Source organism: Ictidomys tridecemlineatus, chromosome 7 (genome assembly GCF_052094955.1).
Source record: "Ictidomys tridecemlineatus isolate mIctTri1 chromosome 7, mIctTri1.hap1, whole genome shotgun sequence".
NCBI lineage: Eukaryota > Metazoa > Chordata > Mammalia > Rodentia > Sciuridae > Ictidomys > Ictidomys tridecemlineatus.
In genome coordinates, this window is record NC_135483.1 from 39028007 (window position 1) to 39055470 (window position 27464).

The 27464-nt window shown below is 40.9% G+C and overlaps 1 long non-coding RNA gene across 2 annotated transcripts in view; it reads left to right on the forward strand.

Annotated features, from left to right (window-relative positions):
- Positions 1–294: 294 nt before the first annotated feature.
- Positions 295–27464, forward strand: part of LOC144365449 (uncharacterized) — a 58936-nt gene continuing 31766 nt past the window's right edge. The window contains exons 1-2 of one of the 2 annotated variants that reach the window (XR_013423900.1): positions 295–457; positions 16545–16671. This is a non-coding gene — a long non-coding RNA (uncharacterized LOC144365449). The remainder of the gene's footprint in view (positions 458–16544; positions 16672–27464) is intronic. The other variant, XR_013423899.1, reaches the window with a different exon arrangement.

Sequence of the window (27464 nt, forward strand, 5' to 3'; positions counted from 1 at the left end):
TGGGAACCCTTTGAATTTCTGCCATATTCCCAGGGTTCCTGGTTGGGTAAATGTGCCAGTTACTAAGAACATTAGCTTGCTAGCTTGTTTGACAGACCAATTTCTCCTGTGCACCCCTCCTTCTTTCATCCTTTCTTTCTTCCCTTCTCTCTTTGAAACATGTTCCTGGCACTCTGGAGAAGGATGGAGTGACAGTGCTGACGGCTGAAGTCATCTATTTATCCCCAGAGTAAGCACAGAGGAGGCGGGAGATTACGCAAATTAACATAGATTGTGCATCCAAAAATACTCTGGCCTTAATAGAGGAGCAGGGCAGCTGTCCCAAGCCCTGACCTTCCCTTGGATTGCCCTGACTGTACTGTCCCCTGCTCAACAGGAAGGGTGCTAACTTCTACCAAAGGCAAGACATTGAGTCAGACCTGCATGATTTTATTTAATCCTCCCCTAATTCAGAAAGGTAAGTATTCTTACGCTCATGTTACTCTTGAAAGAACTGTAGTTGAGATGTATTAAATAACTTGATTGAGACTGGATTATATTTATTTATTTTTACATCCCTTATCTCTTCCACAAAGGATGTTAGATGGTGCTGAAAGATTGAGATGGCGGGGCATTGAGAAGAAGGATGGTTTTTGGTTGATGTAAGCAGTTCTCCATTCAGGATCCAAACCTATCAGCCGATCAGTGAGTTAGATCACAGGAGCCCCTCTCTTTTTTTAATGTACTCCCTTTCCTGCTCCTACCATGACAGTTTTGGGTCAAAGATAGTTATTTCACTTCAAGCAAAGGAGTGATTTAAGCCAAGGTTTTCTGTTCATGCTTGTGGCTTCTGATTTCTTCCTCCAGTGCCGTCCTTATAACTTCCTCCAATGCAGGTGACTCTTGGCCCTTTCCCTCTTATTAAGCCCTACTCCAGAGGAAGAAACAAATAAACTCATTCTCAGAAAGGTGCCAATTGTGCATCAGTCCTAGTAGGCAACCTCTCCCAGAGACATTTTCTTTGTTAAAAGGAGGAAGTAAAGACATAAACAGAAATAATAAAAAAACTCTAAGGGAACAGCTTTTGTAATCAGTGGGCGATTGAGGTACATTTCCACTATTTTCACCTGGGAAAGTTTTCTGTGGCTCTGGAGAGCACTTGACACCCTTCAGGTTGCCAAGGTAACCACAGTGGGGAAGAGGCCAGCTTGGGAGTGACAGGACCCACCCTCCAAGGCTTCTACCTTTCCTCCTCCTTTGGTTTACATTCTCATATTCAGGTTTAATATGCCCTTGAATTTGGGTGAAGGAGAGAAATTTGGTTTACATGTATGTCATTGATAACTCAGAAGAAAGGAACAGGGTCCTCTAAATTAATTTAAGGAGACTGAAACAATTTTTTGAAGGTCAGATAAAATTAAATGGCCTGTGCATTTTCTCATTTCTGGCATTTTTAAAAAGGAACTGAACACCCTTATATAAGGAAGATTGGGTAAAGTTGGTGAGAGTTTATACTTAAAAATTTATAATTTTTAGTGTATTTTAAAAAATATTAGTAATACATGCTCATTGATGCAACTCATGGACTACAAAGGCCCTCTCTTCTTCTAGAGATATTAGTTTGGCATGTAGCCTTTCATAGTTTTCTCTGTGTTCTTACAAACAAACCTATTAAATGTGGATTTATATATACATATTGTATATGTATGTGCATATACATATATATACATAGACGTATATATACACACACATATACATAAAGGCATACAGTAGGATTTATTTTCCAATTCCTAGAAATAAAAAAAATGCTTTCAAACTGAATCAATTACCTACAACTTGCTTCCTTTCACTGACAATAAGTCCTGGACATCTCTCCAGCCAATACAAATAAACCTAATTCTGCTTTTCAATACCATATTCCATAGCATGTTGATGTCACAATATATTTGTGCATTCCCCTGTGGAGGTACATTATGTCATTTCCAGTGCTGTGCCTCTCTGGGGTTATAAGTTCTGAAGTGTGAAGAACATCCTCAAATTGATCAGGATCAGAAAATCCAGTGGTGAATGAGCAAAACTTATAAACAGATAATTCTCAGAATAGGGAAGGAAAATGTCCAAACATAAATAAAGAGATGATCAACTCTCTGGGGTCACCAATATGCAAATGGAAGTAATTTGCTGCATTCTTTTTATTCCTTAGGTTGATAAACACTGAAAAGGCTTGTCAACATGTATTGTAAAGAACAAGGTCTAGTAGGTGGGAGCATATGTTGTAACCCAGTAGTGTGTTTCAAAATCAGGGATGCTTAGCCTCTTGATGCTGCAGCTCCCATGTGGAATCATAGCACATGTGATATGCCAGAGATGGGTGCTTTTCAAAGAATACAATTTCAAAGATGTTTACTGTCAGTTTGACCTTCAGATCCAGCAATTTTATTTCACTCTGATGCTTGCAAGAGAGAAATCCGATTTTGCCAGAAGTTTTAGCACAGTGCCAGGTTCACAGCTCAGTGAATGCTTACTGTCACTGTCATTGGCAAACTGAAGCGAGAAGTAAAAACAACACAATAACAACAAAACAAAACAAAACAGGGAAAATCAGAACCGAAGACTAACTGACCATGAAAAGGCACCCGTGAATGTTTGTGGAATATCTGTGAGCATGAATTCCATGCAGATGTTTCACTCTCCCCAGAAACATAAGCCCCAGGAAGGTGGGGAAGTCACGTGTGTGCTCTGGCTACCAGGCGGCGTGCTGCGGTGGTGTCGTGAATGTCAAACAAAAGAAAACTCCCCCAAAGGATGGCTCTAATTATTTTCTCCAGTTGTGTGTATCTGCATTGAACTTGGATTTGTCCATTAAAATAATGCAAGCTTTTAATCTTTTCCTTACGTTTTTTAAAACTACTTACCATCTACTCACATTACAATTTCAGAGCACTAGTATTCCAATATCTTTCTTGGAGGCTCTGGACAAATCATATAGGCATTGTGTGTCATCCAGCAATTATGGACTTTGTACCCACTAGGTCCTGAGAACTACTGCAAGTGCTGAAATGATAACTGCAGGGTAAGATGGTGTGCCGAGGAGAAGGTTGAAATTTTAATAAATGTAGTGCAATAAGTTCTTAAAACAAAGGAGTGTATTCCCTTAAGAGGAGATGGCATTTGAGTCTTGAAGGGTGAGTGGACTTCTTTCAGAGGGGATAGGAGGCAGGAAAGGACACAGTGAAGAGCAGAGATTGGTGGAGTGCACAATGGGAAAGAAGACCAGATGTTCCTTCACACCTGGATCATAAAAGGCTCTACTGAAGAAGACAGGGTCCAAGAAGAGAAAACCAATGAAGCTATAAGTAGGGGAAAGGAACCAAGTTATACTTTCATAAAACAGATTCTAGAATTGAGGCTGGGTAGAGGGCTGGTTGTAGGGAAGACACCAAGGATCCTATATGATGACATTGAAGGGCCACCATGATGTTTTTGTTAAGATCACAGCCCGAGCCAGGGTCTTGAGCTCAAGTCCCAACTTCATCATTTATTAACTATGTGATCTTGAGTAGGTTACTTATTTCCCCATCTATAAATCAGAGATAATAAAAGTCCACCTCATGGAGTTTCTAGGAGAATTAAAAGTTAATATTTGTAAAGTGCTTAAGACAATGCCTCATACATAGTAAGTGTATTGCAATTAATTGCTAAGTAAAAATAAATAATTCTGAGTAACAGATACTGAAAGTCAAGACTAAGTAATTGGCAGTAGCAACAGAAAGGAAGGGCTGGCTAGAAGTGAGATGTTTATTTTCCAGGCAAAATTTAAGAGGTTTTGATGACCAGTCAGTTGGATGTGAAATGAAGATGTGAACAAGCTAGACTCTGAAGTAATACGGCCCTAGTCTCCATGAGAGGATGTTCAATATCACTCAAAAACTCACTTTCCTGCCAGGCACAGTGGTGCATGCCTGTAATCCCAGTGGCTTGGTAGGCTGAGACAGGAGGATTGCAAGTTCAAAGCCAGACACAGCAAAAGCAAGGTGCTAAGCAACTCAGTGAGACCTTGTCGCTAAATAAAATACAAAATAAGGCTGAGGATGTGGCTCAGTGGTCGAGTGCCCCTCAGTTCAATCCCCGGTACCCTCCCCTGCTAAAAAAGACCTCACTTTCCTTCTCTATGAAATAAAGCTGCTAATGAATGAATGTATAACCTCATATGGCTGTTTTCTAGTGCTTAAACCAGAAAATGTATGTAAATTACATAGCACAGTGCCTGATAGTAAGTTCTCAATAAATGTTACTTATATTATGATGACTCAAAGTTTATAGGGAGATGAGAGAGAATGGTTTGTGGTACCATTCACCAAGAAGTCCTCATAGTGTTGAGGATAGAAGAAAGACAGCAAGTTGCATTTTGAACTGAATTTGAGATACTTGCAGGACATTAAGTGTGATATCTTGTTGGGAAATGGCTCTGGAATTCCAGTGAGAGGCTTTGAGATTGCCATATATAGGTGACAGAACCAGATACGATCACCTACAGGTAGTGGGAGAGAATATTGAGGCAGCACTCTGCAGCCTCCCCACCCCAACACTCATGGGTCAGCCTGCAGGAGGAGGAACTGGAAAGGAGAAGAAAACTGTCTTGTCTTATGTGAAAATTGGAATCTATCCACAAGGATGACCTCATATTTGAAGTGTTACAGCACATTCACACTCATTATCTACATTCATGCAATCCTGTGAAGGGTTCTTCAGCAATTTACACTGAAGCTCTGGTTTCACATGGCAGAGCTAAGACTTGAAACCAGGTCTTTCTCTTACAAATCCAGTGTTCTCTCCCCTGTATTTGGCTTTTGGGAAAAACAAACAAAATAAAACACAAAGAAACTAAGTGAAATGCAGTCTTGAGCTAACCTCTTTCTGTAATTCTTGGGACTATAGAACCCATTGAGATTCTTGGAGCAAATACACATTAGTATCCTTTCACTTGCACCCAGGCTGGAAATCTTCTTTGGTCATCTTCGCCTTGGCCCAGGAGACCAGGAAAATTAACCTTGAGGGATCAGAGTTGAAGAATATGCTCCCTTTCTCAGGGCAGGTGGGTATAGAAGGATGCAACACAGAGGTTCTTGCAGGTGTCCTGTAGGTGGTTGGGATTTTTCTGCCCTCATCTTGCCCTAGGTGAGGGACAATGGTTGATTTCTTTAGAATTTCTGCCTATTCTCTTGTGCTGGATGAGAAAGCCTAAGTCTAAGTTGGGCTTCTCTGAATTTACATTCTGGTTCTGCTACTTGCCAGCTTGTCACTGACTTTGGGCTTGTCACTGAACTCTTAGAAGATTCCTTTTCCTTTTTCAGAAAATGGGGCTAGTAATATCTTCCTAAAGAGTGTGTTGTTTTTGTCAAATGTTGATGCTCAGGAACAATTTGATTGAGTCTTTTTTTCTTTTTTGAGAGAGAAAGAGAGAGAGAGAGAGAGAGAGAGAGAGAGAGAGAGAGAGAGAATTTTTTTTTAATATTTATTTTTTAGTTCTTGGCGGACACAACATCTGTGTTTGCATGTGGTGCTGAGGGTCGAACCCGGGTTGCACGCGTGCCAGGCGAGCGCACTACTGCTTGAGCCACATCCCCAGCCCCTTGATTGAGTCTTAATTCAGATTAAAACCCCTCTGTGGCTCTCCATTGTTCTGGAACAAAGGTTACTTTATCTCAACTGGGCTGAAGCTCCTGGGGGGGGGGGCTCAGCCTCTACCTTTCAGCCTCTTTCTGCATCATGGATTGCCAGCCCTTAGCCTTTTTCCTGTTTCTGCTACTTACCATGCACTCCCTAACTGCAGGCCTTTGCATCTCATCTGTTGCCTCCTCTCTATTTTTGTTACCAGGAATCAAACCCAGGGTTGCTTTGCAACTGAGCCACAGCTCCAGCCCCCTTTTTGTATTTTACATAAAGAGATAGGGTCTCACTGAGTTGCTTAGGGCCTTGCTAAATTGCTGAGGCTGGCTGTGAACTTGTGATCTTCCTGCCTCAGTCTCCTGAGCTGCTGGGATTACAGGTGTGCACCACCACGCCTAGCTCTACTCACCTCATATGTTCCTACTCAGAGAAGTCTTCTCTGATTTGTAGATAAATTTACCATCCTCTCTCTCTGTGCTTAGTATAGGTGTGATTTTTTTTTCCTTATTGAGTTGTATGGTTTTTGATTTATGGTTGGGAAAAATAGAACTTTGTTTTTGTTAACTTTGAATTTTAAGGCAGGTAGCTTTTCACAGAGTAAATTCTCCATATTTGTTCATTAACCAAATGGATGAGATAATGTATACAAAGTCCTTGACCATCAGAAATGCTTGATTAATTTCAGTTGATTTCATAGACCCTCTCATGTCTGTGAAGCTCTGAGGCCCTCTGGAAGATAATATTCCTTTAGGAAATTAACATCGTCTTTGAACTTGTGCTAAAACAGTTTGAATACCAGGTTAGCTGACTACCTGAACACTCTCATTTCCCATTGCTTCATCTGCAGAATGGGGCAATAAATCTGTCCCAAGGCTATTCTGTTTTTTACAAACATTTTTGGAGTGCCTTCTACATGCTAGGACTTTTAGAATTTAGAAGATTCAGTTTCCTTTTTAAGGAAATGGATCTAGTAATATCTTCCTAAAGGATTTGTTGTTTTTGGCTAATATTGATGCTCAGAACAATTTGATTGGGTCTTAATTCAGATCAAAACCCTTCTGTGGCTCTCCATTGCTCAGGGACAAAGGCTACTTTGTCCTTTGGAAATATAGCTAGGAACTATATCAATAAAAGTAGTTGCTCATATTGTAGTGGGGAAGACAGGAAATAAATAAGGCCAACAAATATCTCCTATGGTTTGATGGAGAAAATGCAGCAGCAAGGGGAAGAGAGGTGTGCAATTTGAGAAAGCTGTATCTAAATGGCGAAGTGAAGAGTGTAAGAGCATTTTAGGCAGAGGGGAGATAAGAACAAAGCCCTGAGCAGGAGTGTACTTGGCATTGTTAAGTCATAAGGTAGCCCCGTTTCCTTGGCTGGAGAGAAATCAGAGAGGTCTGAGAGGTGACAGAGGCCAGGTCACATAGGGGTTTATGGGTTACTATAAGTGCTTTGATTAAGTACTTTAGTTATGGATCACTATGGGTACTTTAAATTGGGAGGGTTTTGGATTGGGAAGGGCTATGCTTTTTAATATGTTAATAGGCTCACTCTGGCTGCTGTGTTCAGAGTAGGATGGACAGGGCCAAAGGAAGAAACAGGGAGAAGAGCTAGAAGAGAAATGCTGGTGGCTTGAATCAGGGTGGCAGCAACAGAAGTGTTAAAGGGTGGTTAGGTTCTCTCTGTATTTTTAAGGTAAAGCTGATTTGCTAACAACTCAGTTGTGAGATATTAGGAAAAAAGATTCAAAGGTGAAGGAACAACAGGAAGAAGGGAAGGAGACAGCATTTACTGAGCTGGGGAAAGTTTGGGGAGAACCTATCACATAGAGTGGAAATCAGAACTTCATGTTTGGACTCTTAAATTTAAGATGCCAAGAAAAGATATCCAATGGCTGTTAGATATGAGTGTGGAATTTGGGGGAGAGGTCTGACATGGAGATATGAATTTGGGGATTGTTTGCAAAAAGATGGTATTTAAAGCCATGAGAATAGACAAGAACACTATCCAGTGTAATGTTGATAAATTCAATTTAAAAACAGAGATTAGATCCAAGGATTGAAATTTAGAGTTAAGAGTGGTAGGGAATGCAAGCAGGGGAGGCAGGAGGAAGATGGGGTGAGTACAATATCCAGGAAGCCTAACGAGGAAAGTGTTCAGAGAGGATAGAGGGACGGACTAGGGTCGAGTACCATTGGAAAGTCAAGGAGGATGAGACGTGAGAATGCATCACTGGATTTAGTGGTGCAGAGGCTTGTGGTTTTCTTATTATATGCATTTATGTGGGCAATGGAGGAAATACATGTGAGCCATAATAACTTTCTAGAAAGGCTGCCTTTTATTGAAGGGGAGTCCCTTTGGGTCAGCTGATTCTGGGTGACTATGTTCAAAAGTATACCTGGAGCCAGAGGCAGTAGCATCTGAGGTCAGCTGGACCCTTTCCATGATGAGTGAAAAGAATCTGGTTTGGGCAGTTCGTGTAGCCTAAAGAGAAAGACATGAGGAAGAGGATGAAAGGAAAAGGAGTAGGAGAGGTTACTGAAATAATCTGAGGGTTGTAAGAAAAATGCCTAATGGTTAGGGCCAAAGAGACTTGAAGGACAGGGTACATTAGGTACTGTAAATACCTGAGATAATCAACTTACAAAGAGAAAAGATTTATTTTGACTCATTGTTTTAGAGGTTCCAATCTTTGATCAGTTCGCCCCTTTGCTTTTGGTCCCGATGAGGCAGTATATCATTGTTAGAACACATGGTAATGCAAAAGAACTCACCCATCATAAGCCAGAGAGCAAAGAGAGTGAGTTGGGACCTGGGGTCCCACTCTCTCCTTCAAGGTATGCCCCCAAAGACCTAAAGTTCTCCCACTGGACCCCGCCTCTTAAAGGTCTCACCGCTTCACAATATTGCCACACTGGGGACCAAGCCTTTAACATATGGGCCTTAGGGAGCGTTCAACATCTGAACCACAGTGTAGTGAATTGCTAGGATGAAATCATCTCACTTTGGCTAACTCTTCCATCAAGTGTATCACACGCACCAATAGCTTTTCTAAGTGTGATTTTTAGGGAGGAGTAGAAACTGAGGGATGAGTTGAATGTCATGCTTTAGTTGATGTGCGATACACCAGGTGGAGAATGTCTGGGATGGAAGGATGATATGTAAATGGACTGAAAGCAGCAGGAACAAGAATTTTGACCTGTAAATGGTCATGGGAGTGTTAATCTCTCTGGAAATTTGCAGAGAGGGCTTGTGTTTCTTCAGTGTTGAGTGGAGGCTTCAGGTGATCTTATCTAGATGATAGTATCCAGAAACATCAGGGTTACAACTTTGAAGGCAGGAAAGCATCAGTGTTTTTGGTAGCTTTTTCACTGCCATGACCCCCCAAACCCAAGAAGAACAACATAGAAGAGGAAAAGTTTATTTTTGGCTCACAGTTTCAGAGGTATCAGTTGATAGACAGCTGACTACTCCATTGCTCTGGGCATGAGGTGAGGTGAGGCAGAATATCATGGTGGAAAAAAGCAGCTCAGAACATGGTCACCAGGAAACAGAAAGAGATCTGCAGACCAGGGACAAAATATAAACTCCAAAGGCACATCCCCAATGGCTCACCTCCTCTAGGTACTCCCTGCCTGTCTACAGTTACTACTCAGTTAATCTCTATCAGGGATTAATGCACAAAGATTAAGTTAAAGCTCTCATAGCCCAATCATTTCACCTTTGAGCTTTCTTGCATCGTCTCACATATGAGATTTTGCAGGACACCTCATATCTAAACCATAATATCAGGAATTGAAAGAGCTCTCAGCAAATGTTCCTTTCATTCCTCCAATCTAGTCCTTTTCCAACCAAATGTAAAAATGACTCTCAAAACAGATTATTCATTAACCACTATGATAAACTTCTTGAAGTGGTGCTAGTTACGGTACAGAATAGTTGAGATGGGGTGAAAAAGCTAATGCAAGACAGGATGAACTCAAAGGCTAAGTGGAGTGGTTGAGATGATTAAAGCTATGGCTTGCTTAGTTAATTGATGACTGGCATGCTTTTGCCCTTCCAGGGGCACTGTACAATAATAAAGTACTTTCTCAATAGGACAACAAATTATTCTATGTAGGTAATGCTACAGCAAACAGCCCCAAAATTTCAGATGCTTATTTTAACAAGGATTCTTTTCTTGTTCTTGGTTAAAACTAATGTGGATCAGTGGGGTTGGAGGGAGGGATGCTGTGCTGCACACTATCATTCAGGGATCCAGGCTTCTTGATTCTAGTGGCTTCCCATCTCCTCCGATCTCAGACCCTTTGCTGAATATGCCACATCTGATTGTCCAACGAACAAAGAAAGAGTGTGTAGAAAGGAAGGCCGTGATCATAGTAGCCTCCATTCAGTAGTGGCATGCTACTTGCATATATAATGTCAGTGATAAAGATTGTTCATATGGCATCATTTTGGCATAAGGGAGATGGAAAAAATGTGGTTTAGCTGAGAGCTCATGAAGGGAAACTGGGCTAGTAAACATTTAAATGTTTTTATTTATGTAAAATTAATTAATTTATTTTAATTAGGTATATATGATAGCGGAATGCATTTTGATTCATTGTACATAGTTGCAGCACAACTTTTCACTTCTCTGGTTGTTCACAATGTAGCATTGCACCATATGTGCAGTCAAACATGTACCTAAGGTAGTAATGTCCATCTCATTCCATTGTTTTCCCTGTCCCCATGCCCGTCCCTCTTCCCTCCTTCCCCTAAGCATTTAAATTTTAAATAACCCCTGCAATAGGCCAGGAGGGGGAAAATAGCATAATATATAGAAAACTTTTTAAACTGAATGCCAAAATCAGGGTGCCTGAAAAAACACTTTAATACATTTCATTTCATAAGAGAAAAAATAAGAACATAAATGAGATGGCAAAGGCATTAAATCTACTTTACAGATAGTGCTTGATGTGAAGGAATCCCACTTCCACTAACATTTAGCACTTATTTATGACATCATTATGTGCATGTTTTGGTGGTAAAAGCAGCATCTTCAAAGGGCTTCTTGCCCAAGTCGAATCTGAATTGAATTTATCATCAGGAGAATATCGGGAAGCAGCAGCTCTGTAAGCTACTTTTGGAAGTTCTGGGGACCCTTTTAATGTAAACTGTTTTAAGGAAAATAGAACCTATGGATGTAAAAATAGAAAGTGAGGCAAAAGGCATGTTGTTTTATCTGATTTTTAGGGAATGGATCAACTATTTATTTCAATTCAAAGGACAAACCCAGTGTTAGTAACTGGATATAAAATATATATATATATATATATATATATATATATATATATATATATATTTTGCTACTGAAGACTGAACCTAGGGGCCCTTTTCCATTGAGCTACATCCCCAGACCTTTTTATTTTTTATTTTGAGACAGGGTCTCACTAAGTTGCTGAGGGTCTTGCTAAGTTGCTAAGTCCGCCCTAAAACCTGTTATCCTCCTGCATCAGCCTCCCGAATTTCGAGGACTATGTGCGTGCACCACTGTGCCTGGAAATAATTCTTATTTTTAATCCAACAGCAGTCATTGTGAATAACATGCAAATAATAGGCTTTTGAATTTGAAAACATAGCATGGTTAGTCAAACTTTGTTATCCTCAAGTAATATAATATAGTAGTCTCCCCTTATCCATAGGAAATAAGTTCCAAGTATCAAACCTTGTACATATTATGTTTTTCCTATACATACATGCCTATGATAAAGTTTAATTTATAAATTAGGTACAGTGAGAGATCAACTACAATAATTAATAAGACAATAGAACAATTATAGCAATATACTAAAGTTGAAGTATCATATGTGGTCTCTCTTTTGATCTTTAAGACAAGTCTGAGTCAAGACAAATATTAATTTTTTTAGATCACAGTTGCCTACAGGTAACTGAAACTGTGGGTGGGAGTGACCACTGTCCAGATATCTCCCCCACATTGGTAGTGAATCCAGAGTATTTGAGAAGAAGCATGAGCTTTATAATAAGGTAAGCGAGCAAGAGAGGAATTCTGTGGAGAGTTTTTTAAAGCATACATACTATTTTCAAAAGAATACTGACATCTTGGGGTAAAAGCTTGTAGTTCTGTCGTGTACTAGTCACATGCCATTGCCTGAAAAGATATCACCAATATAGCCTTGAAATATGAGAATTCCTTTAATTAACATCCTCGTGAACCTTATCACCAGGTTCAATGTGGTTTTTTTTCTTGATATACTCACTCTTTTGCCTGAGGCTGCCTACAGGAGGCCATGCCCCAACTTTCCCATAAAAATGACTTCCACATTCCACATCCCAATTACTCTGAAGGACCTACCCAAGATGCCTATAAAACCCTACTACAGTCTACACCACCTTCTAACTAATATTCTACATGTGTTTTTGATCATTGAATCAGATTTTCAAAAGTCAGGATAGTTTTCCACGTGGAGTTTGAGTAAACATATAAACCTTTGTTATTTATATACATGGTTCAAAAAATAACACATGGGGCCAAAGTTGTAGAAAAAGCTTTGGACTTAGAGTCAGAAAGGCTCACTTTTTGGTTCAGTCACTTCTTCTCAGAGTGATACTGGGAAGGTTGGTTAATCTTGTTGAGTCTCAATTCTCTGATTTATAGTTACCCTCAGGGTTATTGTGAAATGTTGGTGAGTTAATGCAGGCCAAGGGCTTACACAGTGAGGTGCTTATGGTAGGCGCTCAGGAGATGAACTTGCTCTTGCCTTTATTAAATGCCTTTAGGTACCAAAAAGGAAAACACATTCAGGTCAAACTGTTCTTGGGAATACTTCTGGTTAAAAGTGATGAAATCTTAAACCTTATGTTGATTTGTAAGATGATAAATGTTTTGGCTTATTTAAAAATCCCAGAAGTGAGACATCAGGGTGGTTCCATCCAGGGGTTCAGAATGTCACCGAGGTTGCAGTACCACTTTGCTGGGATTCTCTTGGTTCTGCCCTTCTGGTTTTGGCCTCATCCTTGGATTGCCTTTTTAATGTCATGTGATTGCCATCTGCTCCAGGGCCACAGTTTCCTCACTGACACACTGCAGGGAAGATAGTTTCTCCTGCCCCAGATGCCCAACAATCGCTATGGAGTCCCCTCTGGTTGAACCATTTGAGGTCATGGGCTCATCCTTAAAACCATCACTATGACTAGGGAAATCTGATTCCTTGATTGGCTTGGGCCAATCAGGGCTAACCTTTGTGGCTAGAGAGTGGAGTTAAAATTTCTCAAATCACAAAGCTGGAGAATTTCTTGTCTTATGAGAAATGGGGGGAGGAATGAAAACTGAGGAGAAAATCCACTGGCAAAGCTACTCCTCTGGTATCTTACCACATCAATACTGCCTTCTTGCCAAACACATGTCTTTAAAAGTTCATACTTACCTGAACCTCATACGTCTCTCCTTCAAGGGATTGTGGCTGATCTGCCTTCCTCTAGGTAAGAGCTGTTCACAATCTGGTAAGTTAAAACTAAATAATATTATCCACTGCTTGGAAGAGCCTGAAAATTGTGCCTCATTATCCAATCTTCCTTTCATAGTAGAACTCCTGAGGTGTAGCTGGGCATATACTACCCAGTTAGATGCTACATGTGTCATCCTCCTTTGCTCCTTGAGTAGGTGTGGCCGTGATTGAATTCTCAACAAAGGGAGGTGACCAGTTGCATCCTTAAAATATATGATTGTCCTTTATTTCCTCTGGGTCCCTCTGCCTGGGAGTGAGAATGCCCTTGCCTTGTGGTGCTGAGCTTGCCAGACAGAGGACCACATCCACCAGGGCAGTGGCTCTCAGAGTGGTCTTGGACCAGAAGCTCAGGGAAAGTATTAGCAACGCATATTTTGGGTTCCATCCAGACCTACTGAGTTAGAAACTATAGCACTGGGAGCCCAGAAACCTCTGTTTCAACAAAACCTCCAGGACATTCTAATACATAGTTCAGTTAGAGAGCCACTTTCAGGGGTGACTTGTTGCTTCATACCTCTCAACATTTGGCAGGATTTTCAGTTGTCACAATGTGACTGGAGGGGAAGTGGTGCTGTGGGCATCGAGTGAGGAGGGGACCAGTACACTGAAATATTCTACAAGGCATTATATAGCCCCCCTGTGGCGAGATTAATATGATCTCAGAAGTAAATAGCACTCAGTTTCAAAAATCCAAATCTAAGGGCTGGTGGGATAATGAAATAGAGCTGAACTCTCTGGCCAATCTATAGAGAACTGTCCATTTGTCTTGGTCTGTCCTCCAAAATGGCAGCCACCAGCCACATATGGCCATTGGGTGTTTGCAGTGGCTAGTTTGAATTGAGATGGGCTATAGATTAGTACAAAAAAAAGTAAAATACCTCAGTAATATTTTATATTAATTGCATGTTGAAATGATATTTTGGACATACTGATTTAAATGAGATATATTGTTAAATTAATCTCATCTATTTTTTAATGTGGATACTAGAGAATTTGAAATTACACTCGAATTTACATTTCTTTAGCACAGTGTTGCTCTAGACTGTTACATGAAAGAGAAACTCCTGACTTTGAGCCACTGTGTTTTTAGATCTTTCCATTGCAATGGGTAAGTCTGTACCACTTTCTATTAAAAAAACCCTGTAAATATAGAATAGTGGAGGAGAACTTCAAGGAAATTTTGTTTGAAAAATTGAACAGTGAGATAATGCACATTGGCCATTGGTTGACTGCATATGTCACATCCTGCTTGACAAGAACAGTCAAGTGTCCTTGTCATGGCAATGCAATGAGTTCTTTAGCCTGTCAAATCCTAGTTGTACTTTCTGGAAGGATCTCCTTTGTCAGTCGTCCTTGGCCATCTGAGATGGAATTGGTGCATAAGCCCTTTCTGGAATCTGTATTTATTTGGAGCCCAATATATATATATATATATTTGGTGCAAATTTGGAGGCCTGGGAAGTGCCTCAGGGGTTGAGAATCACAGGCTGTTCTCAGCTAGGCTTGGGTTTCTTAGGCTGAATCAAATTCCTTAAGAACTTAGAAGGCTCCTGTCTATTTTCCTCCCATCAATTCCATGAGCTGATAATCAAAGCCAGAGTTCTTGTCTAGCCATCTCTGAGTCTGAGAATTCCTGTCTCTTAGCAACAGGCTTCAAGTGCTCCGCTCTACACTGCCAAGATAGCCAGGGATGGACACTTGGCCAAAATTTACCCATCCATGGATTGCTCTCCTGAAGAGCAGCCGACCCAGGGCTGCTGCCCCACAGAGGATTGGGCACTTTGAGGGACCAGATTGCTGGATCCTCACTTTGACTGTCCATTCTAGGCATATGAGAAAGCAGTTGATCAGCAGTGGCAGAAGCAGGGGCAGTAGGAGTTGAGATGTGGTGGGGTCACTGTAATGACTGACCACTTGAATGGGAGCGGTGGTTCTGGGCTGCCAAGAGACCGCAAAGTCAACAGTTGTTTCTCTCTTAAATGAGGATTTGTTTTCTGAATATGGTTATGTGACCAGGGTGGTGGTTTTCATAGCTGAGAGCAGTGTGAACTATTTATGTAAGAAATCCCATCTAAGAACTCTCTTCTTGACCTATACAATACCGCTCTAAGTGTGGATCCCAGCTGGTCATGGACCCCTGCAGTCTGCACGCAGTGTACCTCATTCCAGTGGGTGCTTGCTGGTCACTCCAAGTTCCCTGCTCTTTGAAATGGACAGAATAAAATCCCCTTTTAGATTTGTAAGTAGATTTTTCTGGCAGAATAATGAGCCCCTCTTGCCATTAATCTTAATAGGTTGGGGGGGGTGCTAACAAAATCCATTTTCCCAAGGTCAGGATTATTCTTAAGTGGACTTTGGGAAACATTTTAACCTTTTTTTGTCACTCAGACTGAAGAATTAAAATGCATTTCTGGAATTTTTTTCTGGGGTTACCAGGAAGCCAGAGTGAGGCGTGACTGTCTTTGTGTATTTTTCTTTACAAAAACTTTGATGTCAAGGGACATGGGCCCTTCTTAGCTCTGGTTTGTGTTTGTATCTCCATATTTTGTGCACATTCCCCAGTGGGTATTTCTAGGAAAAAAGAAGTAGTGTAATGATGGACCAAGGAAAATAAAATGGTTTTATGAAGAAAACAGATCAAAACTGAACAAAATAGGAACAACCGTGACCCTGGGATTCTACCCTCTTACAGCCCAGGCCGCTGGGTCACCGACTCTGTATCAGATTCTCAGACTAAATTCTTCTAATGTGAAACAGTGGGTGGCAACCAAACTCCCTATTTTCTCCCAGGTATGGTGACATAGTAGGAGGTGTCACTTTGAATATGCCCACATGAGGAAGAGAGATGACAGATTCAGCTGCTGCATGACTCAAAGATCCAGGAAATGCATGCAAAACGTGGTGTCATTTAGATTTAAAATAAGGATACTTGAATGTTCAGTGTTACTTGCAATAAATATATTAGATTGAAGACTCAGTTTGAACCTAACCATAACTGGACTTTTAACTATCTACTTTAAATGACTGGTAACATGAAGCATGTCATAATTTCTGGTTCATTAGTTGGTGATCAGGTCCTAATTAACATTCCAGGGCCTGGCTTTAGCCAACCTACATAGAAAAGTTGAAGTGAGAACACCTTTTTTGGAATGGTGGTGGTGGTGGTCTGTGTCTTTAGTGGTGCGTGTGTTATGTTGTAGTTTGTGTTGTATTCTGGACAAGTAGAGGTTATCTGTATTTTCTTTGGGCAGATTTTTCTTTCTGGGCAGATTTTCCTGGCCCAAAGATGGTCTCTGTATGTAATACAAAGGGAAAATCTTCTCTAGATGGGAAGGTTCTTATGTACTGATCAATCAAGTCTAAAAGCTAAATTCCATTTCTCAATTTTAGTGTCTGAGTGAGACCTAAAACTCCCTGTTGCTCCTGGTCTGAAAAACCTACATTGAACACAGCCCAGTCCTCCCACCAGAATCTAAGCTACTTCTTTGGAACCCATTGTCCATTTCAGGGAAAGCTGGTAAGTTTTTTCTTAAGCTCCAACTCACCAAGAGGTGATGTATCCAAATGACTTGAAGGAAAAACATCAAAAGGATTCTAATATTCCATCCAGAAACATCTGACGGACAGGGTCATCCCAGGTGGGGTTTCTCTGAGTAGCAGTGATTGAAGTGGGGAACCTGGTCTGGGGAGAGATAAGTATCACCCAAGGCTGACATTGCCTCCGGACTCACAGCCCTGGCAGGCGGAAGAAAGTGATCTTTGATGCAACTAAAAAACACTGTCCTTTGAAACAGAGTAAGTAGCTCTCTGTCTTCAGTCTGTGGACAAACAGTGAGTCACTTACCCAGAGTCAATCACATCAGGAAGGGTCCTGGGGCATATGATTTTTGTATCTCTGTTCCTGAGTTTCAAACTTCCTCTGAATGCTTATTTTTGCAAGATTGACAATTTGATCCTGGGTGCCACTGGAATTCTTTTAGTCTAGAAAGAGTATGTACGAGAAGTTCAATACCTTTCCTGAGATTTTCACCTGCACTTCAGCCTGCTGAAGATGAGGATGCTCATGCACTGTGACCTTTCTGTGCTTGACTCCGTCCATATTCAACATCACCATACATTCATTCAGTTCTATTTCTATGGACACTATGCCTACTAAAAGCTCCATCACCTCTAACCTGAAAAGTCACAATAATCTCATAATTCGTCCCCTAATATCTGTCCTTATTCCTGTCCAAATACTTTCTTTATTCTGGTGACGGATAATCTTTCTAGGTTGCAAATCTGATCATAAAGCATCTTACTTTAAAACACTTAAAGCCCCAGCAACTCATGAGGCTGAGGCAGGAGGATCATGAGTTCAAAGCCAGCCTCAGCAACTTATTGAGGTCCTAAGCAACTCAGCAAGACCCTGTCTCTAAATAAAATACAAAATAGGGCTGGGGATGTGGCTCCGTGGTTAAGCACCCCTGGGTTCAATCTCAGTACCAAACCAAAAAAGAAAAGAAAGAAAGAAAGAAAGAAAGAAAGAAAGAAAGAAAATAATAATAATAAAGAGGAGCATTTAAATAGCTTCCCATTGCCCACTGGATAAAGCTCAAAATTCTAAAATTCCTGTGATGGCCTGTAAGTCCTGCTTAATGGAGTCCTTCCATTTCCTTCCTTCCCTTTCTAGTCCCCAATATCTCTGTTGCCACTCTGTTCAGTGATGGTCTTTCCTCTCATGCCACACTTTCCTGAGAGCAGAGTCTGGGAATAACTTGCTCACTGAGGTAGCCCTAGTGTGGTCATAGGCTTGCTGAGTAGAAGAAGTGAATAAATGAAAGAATAACTGCAGGGCCAAAGGCCAAGAATCAAGTAATGACTAAATCAATTTCAGGACTGAGTCCCTGCCTTCTGTTGTCTAATAGACGGCTAAAATCTAGAAAGCTAATGACTTAAACTTGTTAGGACTGAATGCAGATGAAAGGAATTGATGTATCTGACTGGTCATGGAATAATACATTGAATACAATTAAAACAAAGTGAAAATTGGAGATTTAAGTTCAATGTCTACTAGCACTTATTTTTCTTCTGGTCTAAAATATTTAGGTAGGGATACTGACTCCAAGATAAATGGGCATAGGAGCAGGCAGATGTTCTCAGGACACACCTTATCTCTGCACAGGGTTTGATAATCTGCAAATGTACTTAGGCTCAATAGTATGAGCATCTCTGTTCTCATGTGTGCCTTTGTATGCTTATTTGGCTTTTGCATTTGTCACTGGAAAGCTTTTCTGTTGATTGACATGTCTTTGCTCTTGCACCCATATCATTTTGGGAAAAAGAAAGATGAAGAGCCTTGTTTAGCTGGATGACGTTTCTTCCTTAGAGGAGTTGGGGCAACTTGATGTCTGACTAGTTAGTTATAAGTTCCAATAGGAGCAAGATGTGAGTGGTACAGGTAGAAGATTTCATGCCCAAATACGATTTTTTTTTTAATGGAATGCCTACAATAAACTTCCAGGCTACAAAGAATCTAGATGAGTGATATGTGGAAGGAAGACTTTCCCCCCATTTATGCAGCATCAGCTAAAGTCAGATGTATATCTCACTTTTATCAAAGTAACTAAATTATATAGCTACATTTAGACAATTTACTTAGGGAGACAGGAAATTCCATCTATCATCACCTTCCATAACATTAGTAATGACATATGACTGTTATCTTCCAATTAATGAGAATCAGAGCATTATAAGCCTTTGACACTTCCATTCCAGAAATATAGTTCCTCTTAAGTTGGCCCTCAGTGAATATGCAGTTTGAATTACCCATAGACTGCTAACTTCTCATCCTACCTACAGCAGATGAATGGGAAGAAGAGACTGCCCAGCTTTAGGTAGAAGAAAGAAGAGTACTTTTCTTTCTCTACCCTCTGATGAATTAGTATGCCAGTGTGAGTAAACATGTATCAGAGACTGTTGCCTATCCCAGCATCCGTTCTCTCTTCCTTCTTAATAAACAAATGCAATATTTAGGTAGGTATATTGACTCCAAGATAAACGGGTATATTTTTCATAATTTTTTGTAGCTATATATGGTCTAACAATTAGTTTTTAGTCAACAAGCAAAGCATTTTTGAGACTTCTAGGAAGTTTCCTTGAAGGTGAGAGAATATGCCTTTATTTTTCCCCCTTTCTTCATTCTGTTGCCTGGAACTCACATGTGGTGGCTGGGGCTGTAGCAAATGTTTTAGGCCATAAGGACTAGAAGGAGGAGAACTTGAAGATCTGGCTGACATCTTCCCAGTCTTCTTTTACATGAGAGCTAATTCATCTTGTTTAAGCCACTGTGTCTGTGTTATATGTAGCCAAATTGAATGCTAACAGTTATACTGTAAACAAGGAAAGAGTGGGTGGATTGAGTTCTTGGCACCTAGTGTCTGACATTTCCTTGGAGCATATTCCCCCCCCCCACTGGGCAACACACCAATTCTATATGAGGCAGATACTCCTCAGACTGGGGTCAAAGTGTCAAATGGCAGGGTTTGTTTGACTGGATTCTGTACAAGGGTCCACAGGGATCTGGGCTTTCCATACCAGTCTAGAGGCATGGTCTTGTTACCCCTGAAAGAATGCACAAACAGGGGAAATACACTTTGGGCATTTCACAGTCCTTGCTCTAGGTACACTGGTGCTTTAAAAAAGATTCTCCTCTTTTAAAATTCAGTTAGGGTGCCTAGTGTGCTAGATCTGGTTTGTACTAGCTTATGGGAGTTGATTGTGTGTCTCTTCCCACCTCAGTGCTCAGTGATGACATGCAGTAGTTTGAAATTCGCCTTGATGGGAGTACATACTATGGAAATTGGCAAATGCTAAAAAATCTGTTGTCATTTGTCACTGTTTTTAAAGAGATCCTGCCTACTAGTAGATCACTGGCTAATATTAGACTATTATTTCTAAAAAATCTCCCTCTTTCTCATTGGACTATCAAAAAGTCTGGGACATAATAATTATAGAGGTATGAGCTTTCTGAGTTACAAATGCTTTTTCCTAATATTTTATCATTTGAGCATTTCAACAACCTGTGGAGCAGCTGGAGCAAGTCTTATTATCCCCCTTGCACATGAAGGGGCTGAAACTTATATATATAATGAATGAGGAGTGAAATGGGGGTCAAAAGTCAATGTTACTGTTTCTGAGCCCTGATTATTAGAGTAGAATTAATTGATTTTCCCTGGGAACACAAGATGGTAAAGATTAGGAGAATTCAGTTCCAAAACAAAAGAAGAGAGTGATATTTTTTTCATCTTCAATGTGACTTTTTTTTTTATAAAGCAGGCCACTTAAAAGATAGTATACAAGGAATAAATTTGAGAGCTTAGAAAATAGCACAGTACTATTCTGTAATTTCTAGCACAGAACTTCATTATTTTTAAACATTGTAGGAACCAGTTTGCTACTGAGGAAACACTAGAAGTTTTGGAATGAAATGCCTAGTGCCAAACTTGGCATTCTTGTTTTACTGCTGTGTGAATTAAGGCAAATCACTTCAACTCTGTGTGCATTAGGTTTTCACAGTAAAATGGGTATAATAATGACCTCTCAGGATTGTTAAAAGGATTAAATAAGATAAATGTGTAAGGCACGTAACAAAAAAATACTTATGCAAAGTCATGTACCTTTGGCTTTTAGACCTTGAGTCCTAATCATAAAGTATTTCCTGAGCTGCAATTAATACCAACATTTCTTTTCTCAGAATAAGTCAAAGTGTCTCTAACCTAAAGCTCTCTATATTATAAATGCTCTGAAGAGTCTTCTGGTATTCAAAGCCAGGACCAGCATTACAGGTTTGGGAGGGGAACAGAGTCCAGAGGAGAATTTCCTTAGAAAAGACCATCAGTTTTTAATTTTGCTCTCTGTTTGTAGTACATTCCATGCTGGCTTCTGAGACAAAACCAAATTTGGCAGTGGCAGGCAATCATAGAATTTTCATGTAATTCAATAATTTATCACAAAGAATATTCATTTATAAACAATGACTTGTTTTGGAATGATAGCAGCTGTCAGTTTGGAGGCCTAGCTTCTCCCCACTGGGACAGGAGTCTGGCTTTACCCTTTGTTAAATCATGCAGGGTCGCTGGGTTTGGAATCTGAGGCTGAATGCACTTTACAATGTGTTTATGTTTTGGTATGTGCATTATTTCATTTTTTACTTTGTGGTCATGAAATCCATGTTGCCAGATGCCGAAAGTGCCTCTGTGTGTGGAGAGGAAATAATCAAGCTCTGAGCTTTGACTGCACCTGAAAACACTTGGACCAAGAAGTGCAAGCGTAACCCTCTACCATGACAGACACAGACGTCCTGGTGCTTCTCTGTGTCATCACTTAGATTTGCCTAACCAAGAAAGAATCCTGGATCCTTTGCTTTTGGAAAATCTATTGCCAGAATGATTTGTATATCTGAAAGTTATGATTATTTCTGTCCAGTGTCTTGGGAAATTCAGTGTTTTGAGTTCCAGAGAAGATCTGCCTGCTTGCTGGGAAGACAGCATCCAGTGTCCTGTGAAACCACTTGGTACCTTGTACCACTTTCTTTACAACTTCCATTTCACCAAGAGCCAACGGTCTCTGGCTCCTCTTAGAGTTCTCCAGGCTTTCATGAGAGCTTGGAGAGCTGTTGAGTAAATAAAAAGGAGAACTTGCCCAAGTCATGAGTATCCTTCACATTCAGCGTCCATTTCTATCTTCTGTGATCGCACATCTACTCACAAGTTAGCCTTTACAGTTCAGCCCGGTTCACTCTCAGAGGCCACTTGCTAACTGTAGCTAATTAGAGGTCCACTGAATTGATTGGAGGTCAAATAGTGTCCTGCTCCTCCCACCCCACCAAATATGTTGAATTCCTTACTCTCAGGGCCTGTGAATGTGACCTTATTTGGAAATAGGATCTTTGAATATGAAATTAAGCTAAGGTGAGGTCATTAGGGTGGGCCCTAATCCAGCATGACCAGTGTCATCATTAAGAGGGAAAATTTGACACAGCACACAAGGAGAACACCATCACCATTAATGGTAGAAGCAGAGACTGGAGTGATACACTTGCAAGAAATACCATGCATTGATAGCCACCTTGAGAAGTGAGAAAGAAACAAGAAAAACTTTTCCTCCACAGATTTCTAAGAGAGGCTTTGATCCTGTAGATACCTTGATTTCCAACTTAGCATCTAGAAATATGAGGCAATACATTCTGTTGTTTTCAGGAACCCCACTTCTGGTACCAAAACCTGTATTAATTTCCTAGGGCTATGGTAACAAAGTGCCACAAACTGGGTGTCTTGAGTTTTTCTGAGGTGTAACTGTATCGTAGGGATCAGAAAGCCCAAGAGAATTCTGTAGATCATGTTCTTCCATCCTTTAAACACATCTCCCTGTGTCTGCTCTTTTCCCCTTAGCATCTCATGATGCTCTTTCCTACTCTCTGCGGCTGGCACTCTGAGAGGGACATTTCCACTCTAGGCTAAGGTGCTCTGACTCCTAGCTTCCTGTCTCCACCAAGGGCTCCTAGCCCAGTGTCTGATTTCATCACCCACTGTCTCCCTGCCAATGAGTAGCAATCAATAATAGGAAAAATAAAATTCCTAGTGGGTTGACTTCTCTGCTATTCCTTCCAAGGGTTGCTCTACCTTAAAACAAATATCTTCTTAGGAATTTTCTTAGGAAGTGTAAATAGAGTCTCTAAAACTCTGTGATAGGACAGCGGGGAGATTATTGGGAGGTGCTGAAGATCCTTTTTGATACAGACGTAGTCCTAGGTATTTTTTGTTTCTATTTTATAAATAAGAAGGTAAGTCAGGGAAGAAAAAGCCACTTACCCAAATTCTCTCTCTTATTAGTAATGCTGCTTTTGCCAAAATAGAGTTTTGAATTTTATAGGAAGGGCTCTCCCTTGCAGTCTTGAAATCGTATGTGGCTTCTAGTTAGCACACCCTCTTAAGGGTTTTTTTTGTTGTTGTTGTTAACAGAATAGACCTTATATTTGTGAATGTTCACCTTTCCTACAAGGAGCTTCACATAAGTTGAAAATTTGGGGTGACACTAAGCCAGCGCCTCGCATCATTTCCTTCCCCTTGGTTGGAGAGCACTGGGCCACCTTCATTTGGTCAGCCTGTGTGCAATGAATGGTCCGTGAGAACTTCATGGCACAGTGAGGCATGTGGTAAGTTTCCACTCCTGTTTCTCCTTAAATATAAACTTCCAGCTGTATTTTCCCCTCCTGAAGTTTTGACTTAATTTAAAAATGTTGGATTGAAGTAAGTAATCAAGACACTTTAAAATGAGGATAGGGAGAGTGGGGGGAGGAGAGAGAGAGAGAGAGAGAGAGAGAGAGAGAGAGAGAGAGAGAGAGAGAGAGAGAGAAAGAGAGGGTGGGAGGGGAGATAAAGAATATCTGGAAGCCTGAAGAATGTGGCACATTTGAAAACTGATAAGCTGCTGTAGTGTTACCAGACCTCATGGTTTATAACAGTCTCACCACATTTATGGTTAAAGACATATGCACCTCTTGGGTCTGGGTTTGTGGCTCAGTAGTAGAGTGCTCACCTAGCATGCATGAGGCACTGGGTGTGATCCTTAGCACCCACATAAAAATAAACTAATGATATTGTATCCACTTAAAACTAAAAAAATAAATATATGTATTTTAAAAAGATCTTTGTACTTCTTATACAGGCATAGCACTCTCACATTCCAGGGTAGACTAGGGACACAGCACTTGGGACTTGAACCTGGGGCCATTGAACCTTTGCCTGCACCAAGTTCCACATGTGGGGACACAGTTGGGTTGACATTACCATGGGGCACCTACTTTAAGTAGCTGCCGAGTCTAAAGCTGTAGGATATCCAGGAAACATGACAAGTTGGAATGAATTCAGAAGAAGGAATTGAGGAACTCCTGAACTCAGATCACACTGAAGGAAGAATCAGATGAACCACCATTTACAGATGTTCTTTGCACTTACGGATGCCCCCTTTGCATCTTGTGCTCAGCTTGACATGTATTATCTCATTTAATACATGAGAACAACTCTGAGATTTTTTTCTATTATTAGCTTCTTCATTTTTTTTAATAGATGAAGGAATTGAGTTTTAGAACTTAGCACAGTGCCTGGTCCATAGCTTACCTTTAATAAATACATGTTGACTATATGACAGAGGTAAAACATGTGCTTCAATTCACATAGTAGTTCATTGAGGCCACACTAATACGTATACACTTTGTATACTGTTTTCAATTATGCAAACCAATATACTCCAAACATATTAAAATGGCAAAACTGGAGCTAGACTTGCCTAGGTGTAAGCCAGGAATCCAAAAATAGTAGTATTGAAATACTGATTTTTGGCAGAGGAGAAGAAAGAGGTCTTGAGTTGACTGAGGTTAGAGATTAGGACCATCCAGGTAAGGATGTGAGGAGGCAGGAAGTCTCCCTGGGGCAGCCTTGAACCTCTAATAGGAGCCCTAGGATGTGGATGAGGTATGCTGGTGGGAGGGTGGGGGTGTTCTGGGACCTTCAGGGTAGAACATAAGGAATGAATTAGCTGAGTAAGGGCGACTCTGGACCAGCCAATGACAAGGAATCAGTGATAACAATCTTGGTTTCTTTCTTCTTTTGCTTGGAGGAAACTGCTATGGCTACATGTTAATGGATAATTCTACCATCCTAGATCCTATTTTAGAATTACAAGGGCAGTCAGGGCAACAGAAGTTGGAATCCAAGGGGGTTATATCACATCAGTCAATCTGAAGATGACCACTTCAGAGTTTGGAAACAGTTTGTGTCATCATAAGCAAACATGGCCCTCCAAAAAGCAGCTGCTGCTTGAGTTGATGGAAAAAATATCGTGAGAAGGAAAATGCGAGCCATGTGCCTATGCCCTGCCCAGTGGCCTTCCCCATCTGAGGAATGGCTTGCTCTTTGAAAGAGTAGAAGTGAGGAGTTTGCATGCAGGGCCTGAGTGCTATGGGCCATGGGAATGTGCAGTTGGCCACTTCTTCGGGCAGGGAGCTTAGGTTCAGAGAGCTTGCAGTCTGGTGGATGCTTCCTGGTGTAAGTTCTGTCCATTGAGAAGAAATGAACCCCTGAACCACAGTACCTTTCAGCTGTGGCCCCCATAGATCAATAAAGCTCTCTGATCTTCCACCATCCAAACAGTTACTGGAGTGGAGCTTCACAATGAATCTTTCTTATTCATTGCTTACAATAGTGTATCATTTAAAAAGACAAAACAAACCTACCAGATCTTTCTTTTGGACTGCCTGCCTATCCAGCATCCATTTGCTTCTTCCTTCACAACGATATTTCAGTTATCTTGGTATGATTTAGGGGAAGTTGCCCCATTTCTTGTTTCAGAGGTGAGAATTAATCCAAGCTAACCATGGGAATCTAGTCTTTGTGTCAGTGGATGTTTCAGGAATGGGCATCTTGCCTGATTGTGGTGGAGGAGAGGGTTGCTGGAGACTTCAGGACTAGTTCTTCCTTGTCTTTAAGAGAAAAGGTCTGAAGTCAGTGTCTCCCTTCAAGGAATGGGAATAAAGAAGAGGGATTCCCTACCTTTGGATGCTGGCTGCCACCTTATGGCCAGAGGGGGATTCAGATTCAGGATGCAACAAACAAATGAAAGACACCAGAGACTCACAGAGAAAGGTCAGATGGTGGTAAAAAACAGAGGTGATGAGAGAAATGGAGCTCGGAATGAACCAGGAACAGGGTCCATTGCCCTCTGGATTTGCAGCTACTTGACCAATACGAGTCCTTGATGTTTTAGGTAATTTGAATTGTATTTCTGCTCCTTGCAGCTAAAAGCTTCTGGACTGATAAGTCCTAAAAATGAGGGGGAGGTAGGAGAGTGGAGAAAAGTAGTAGTTAGCAATTACCTGGGGAAGTGACAGATAAGGCAAACTTCACCTTGAATAGCGTGGCTAGGTCATTTGGGGTTTGTATCTACCTTACCCTATATTTTTATTTATTAGTGGATATAAGTGAAAGGAAGAATGACAGGTGTCAAAGTTCTTTTTCTCAATGGATCATAGCCAAAGATTTGTCCAAGTGTAGAAGTACAGCCTCTGTATCAAGGTCAGATGGTGGTAAAAAACAGAGGTGATGAGCACATGCTGGAAGAAGACAAGAATAAATGGCCCTGCATGTTGGCCTAGGCAGTTATGAGGCATCCTCCTCATTTGGATGTGTAATGAAACCTCAGTCTGCAATGCATATTTACATAGTTATCCAGAGAATGGGTTTTTGTTTTTGGGTACCAGGGATTGAACTCAGGGCACTCGGCCACTGATCCACATCCCCAGCCCTATTTTGTATTTTACTTAGAGACAGGGTCTCACTGAATTGCTTAGCATCTCACTATTGCTGAGGCTGGCTTTGAACTCATGATCCTCCTGCCTCAGGGTCCTGAGCTGCTGGGATTACAGGTGTCTGCCACCACTTCTGGCTGAGAATTGGAGTTTCAAAAATTTTAAAAATGCCCCTGCAGAGAGCTCTTTCTTATCTCTCTTGAAGATAAGTATTTTGGGTTATAAGTGGAATTTGGGGAGCATTGAGCTTTCAGTTCTCCATATTGGCTGTCATGTTTGATCTTTGGGTCCAGATCATGACCATAGCATGTATTTGCAAGATGCTGTATGAGTCTGGAGTGGGGGTGGATTTAGGGAACCCTCCAGGCTGTGGTAATGAGGTATTGTAGGTCTGAGTAATCTGAATACATAGATTGAACATGAAGCCGTGATGCTGCCTCATTAGCACTGTGCTGAGTGCCATCTGCAAAGTCTTGGGTGTTTTCCCAGATCTCTTCTCAGACACAGTTGTGGCAATATCTCACAGAACCAGTAACTCATTTTCTACAACCAGCTAACCAATCAACCATATACACGAGTGCACATGCCCACACAGACACACACATGTGTGGATGTAGGGAGGGAGAGGCAAAGAGAAGAGAACTATCATAATGTCGTGCTGTCTCAATGTGCCTTATTAAAGGCCACTTTGGCCACTCTGGCCATTCTAACTCTTGATTATCCTTTTCTGTGATTCTGCTTTGCATAATATGAACATAAAATAGAAGAATAGCAAAACGGAAGAAAAAAGAACAGTAAAATAGAATCCCTCTACATTAAAAAGTGACAAAGAACACCTCAATTGCAACAATGATATGTACTGAGACCTGGGGTGTAGAGATCTCCAGCTGTTTTCTGCTACAGTGTGCATGATGGATGATGTTCACAGGCAGAACACATTTCCACAAATGTACCCATTGGGTCTC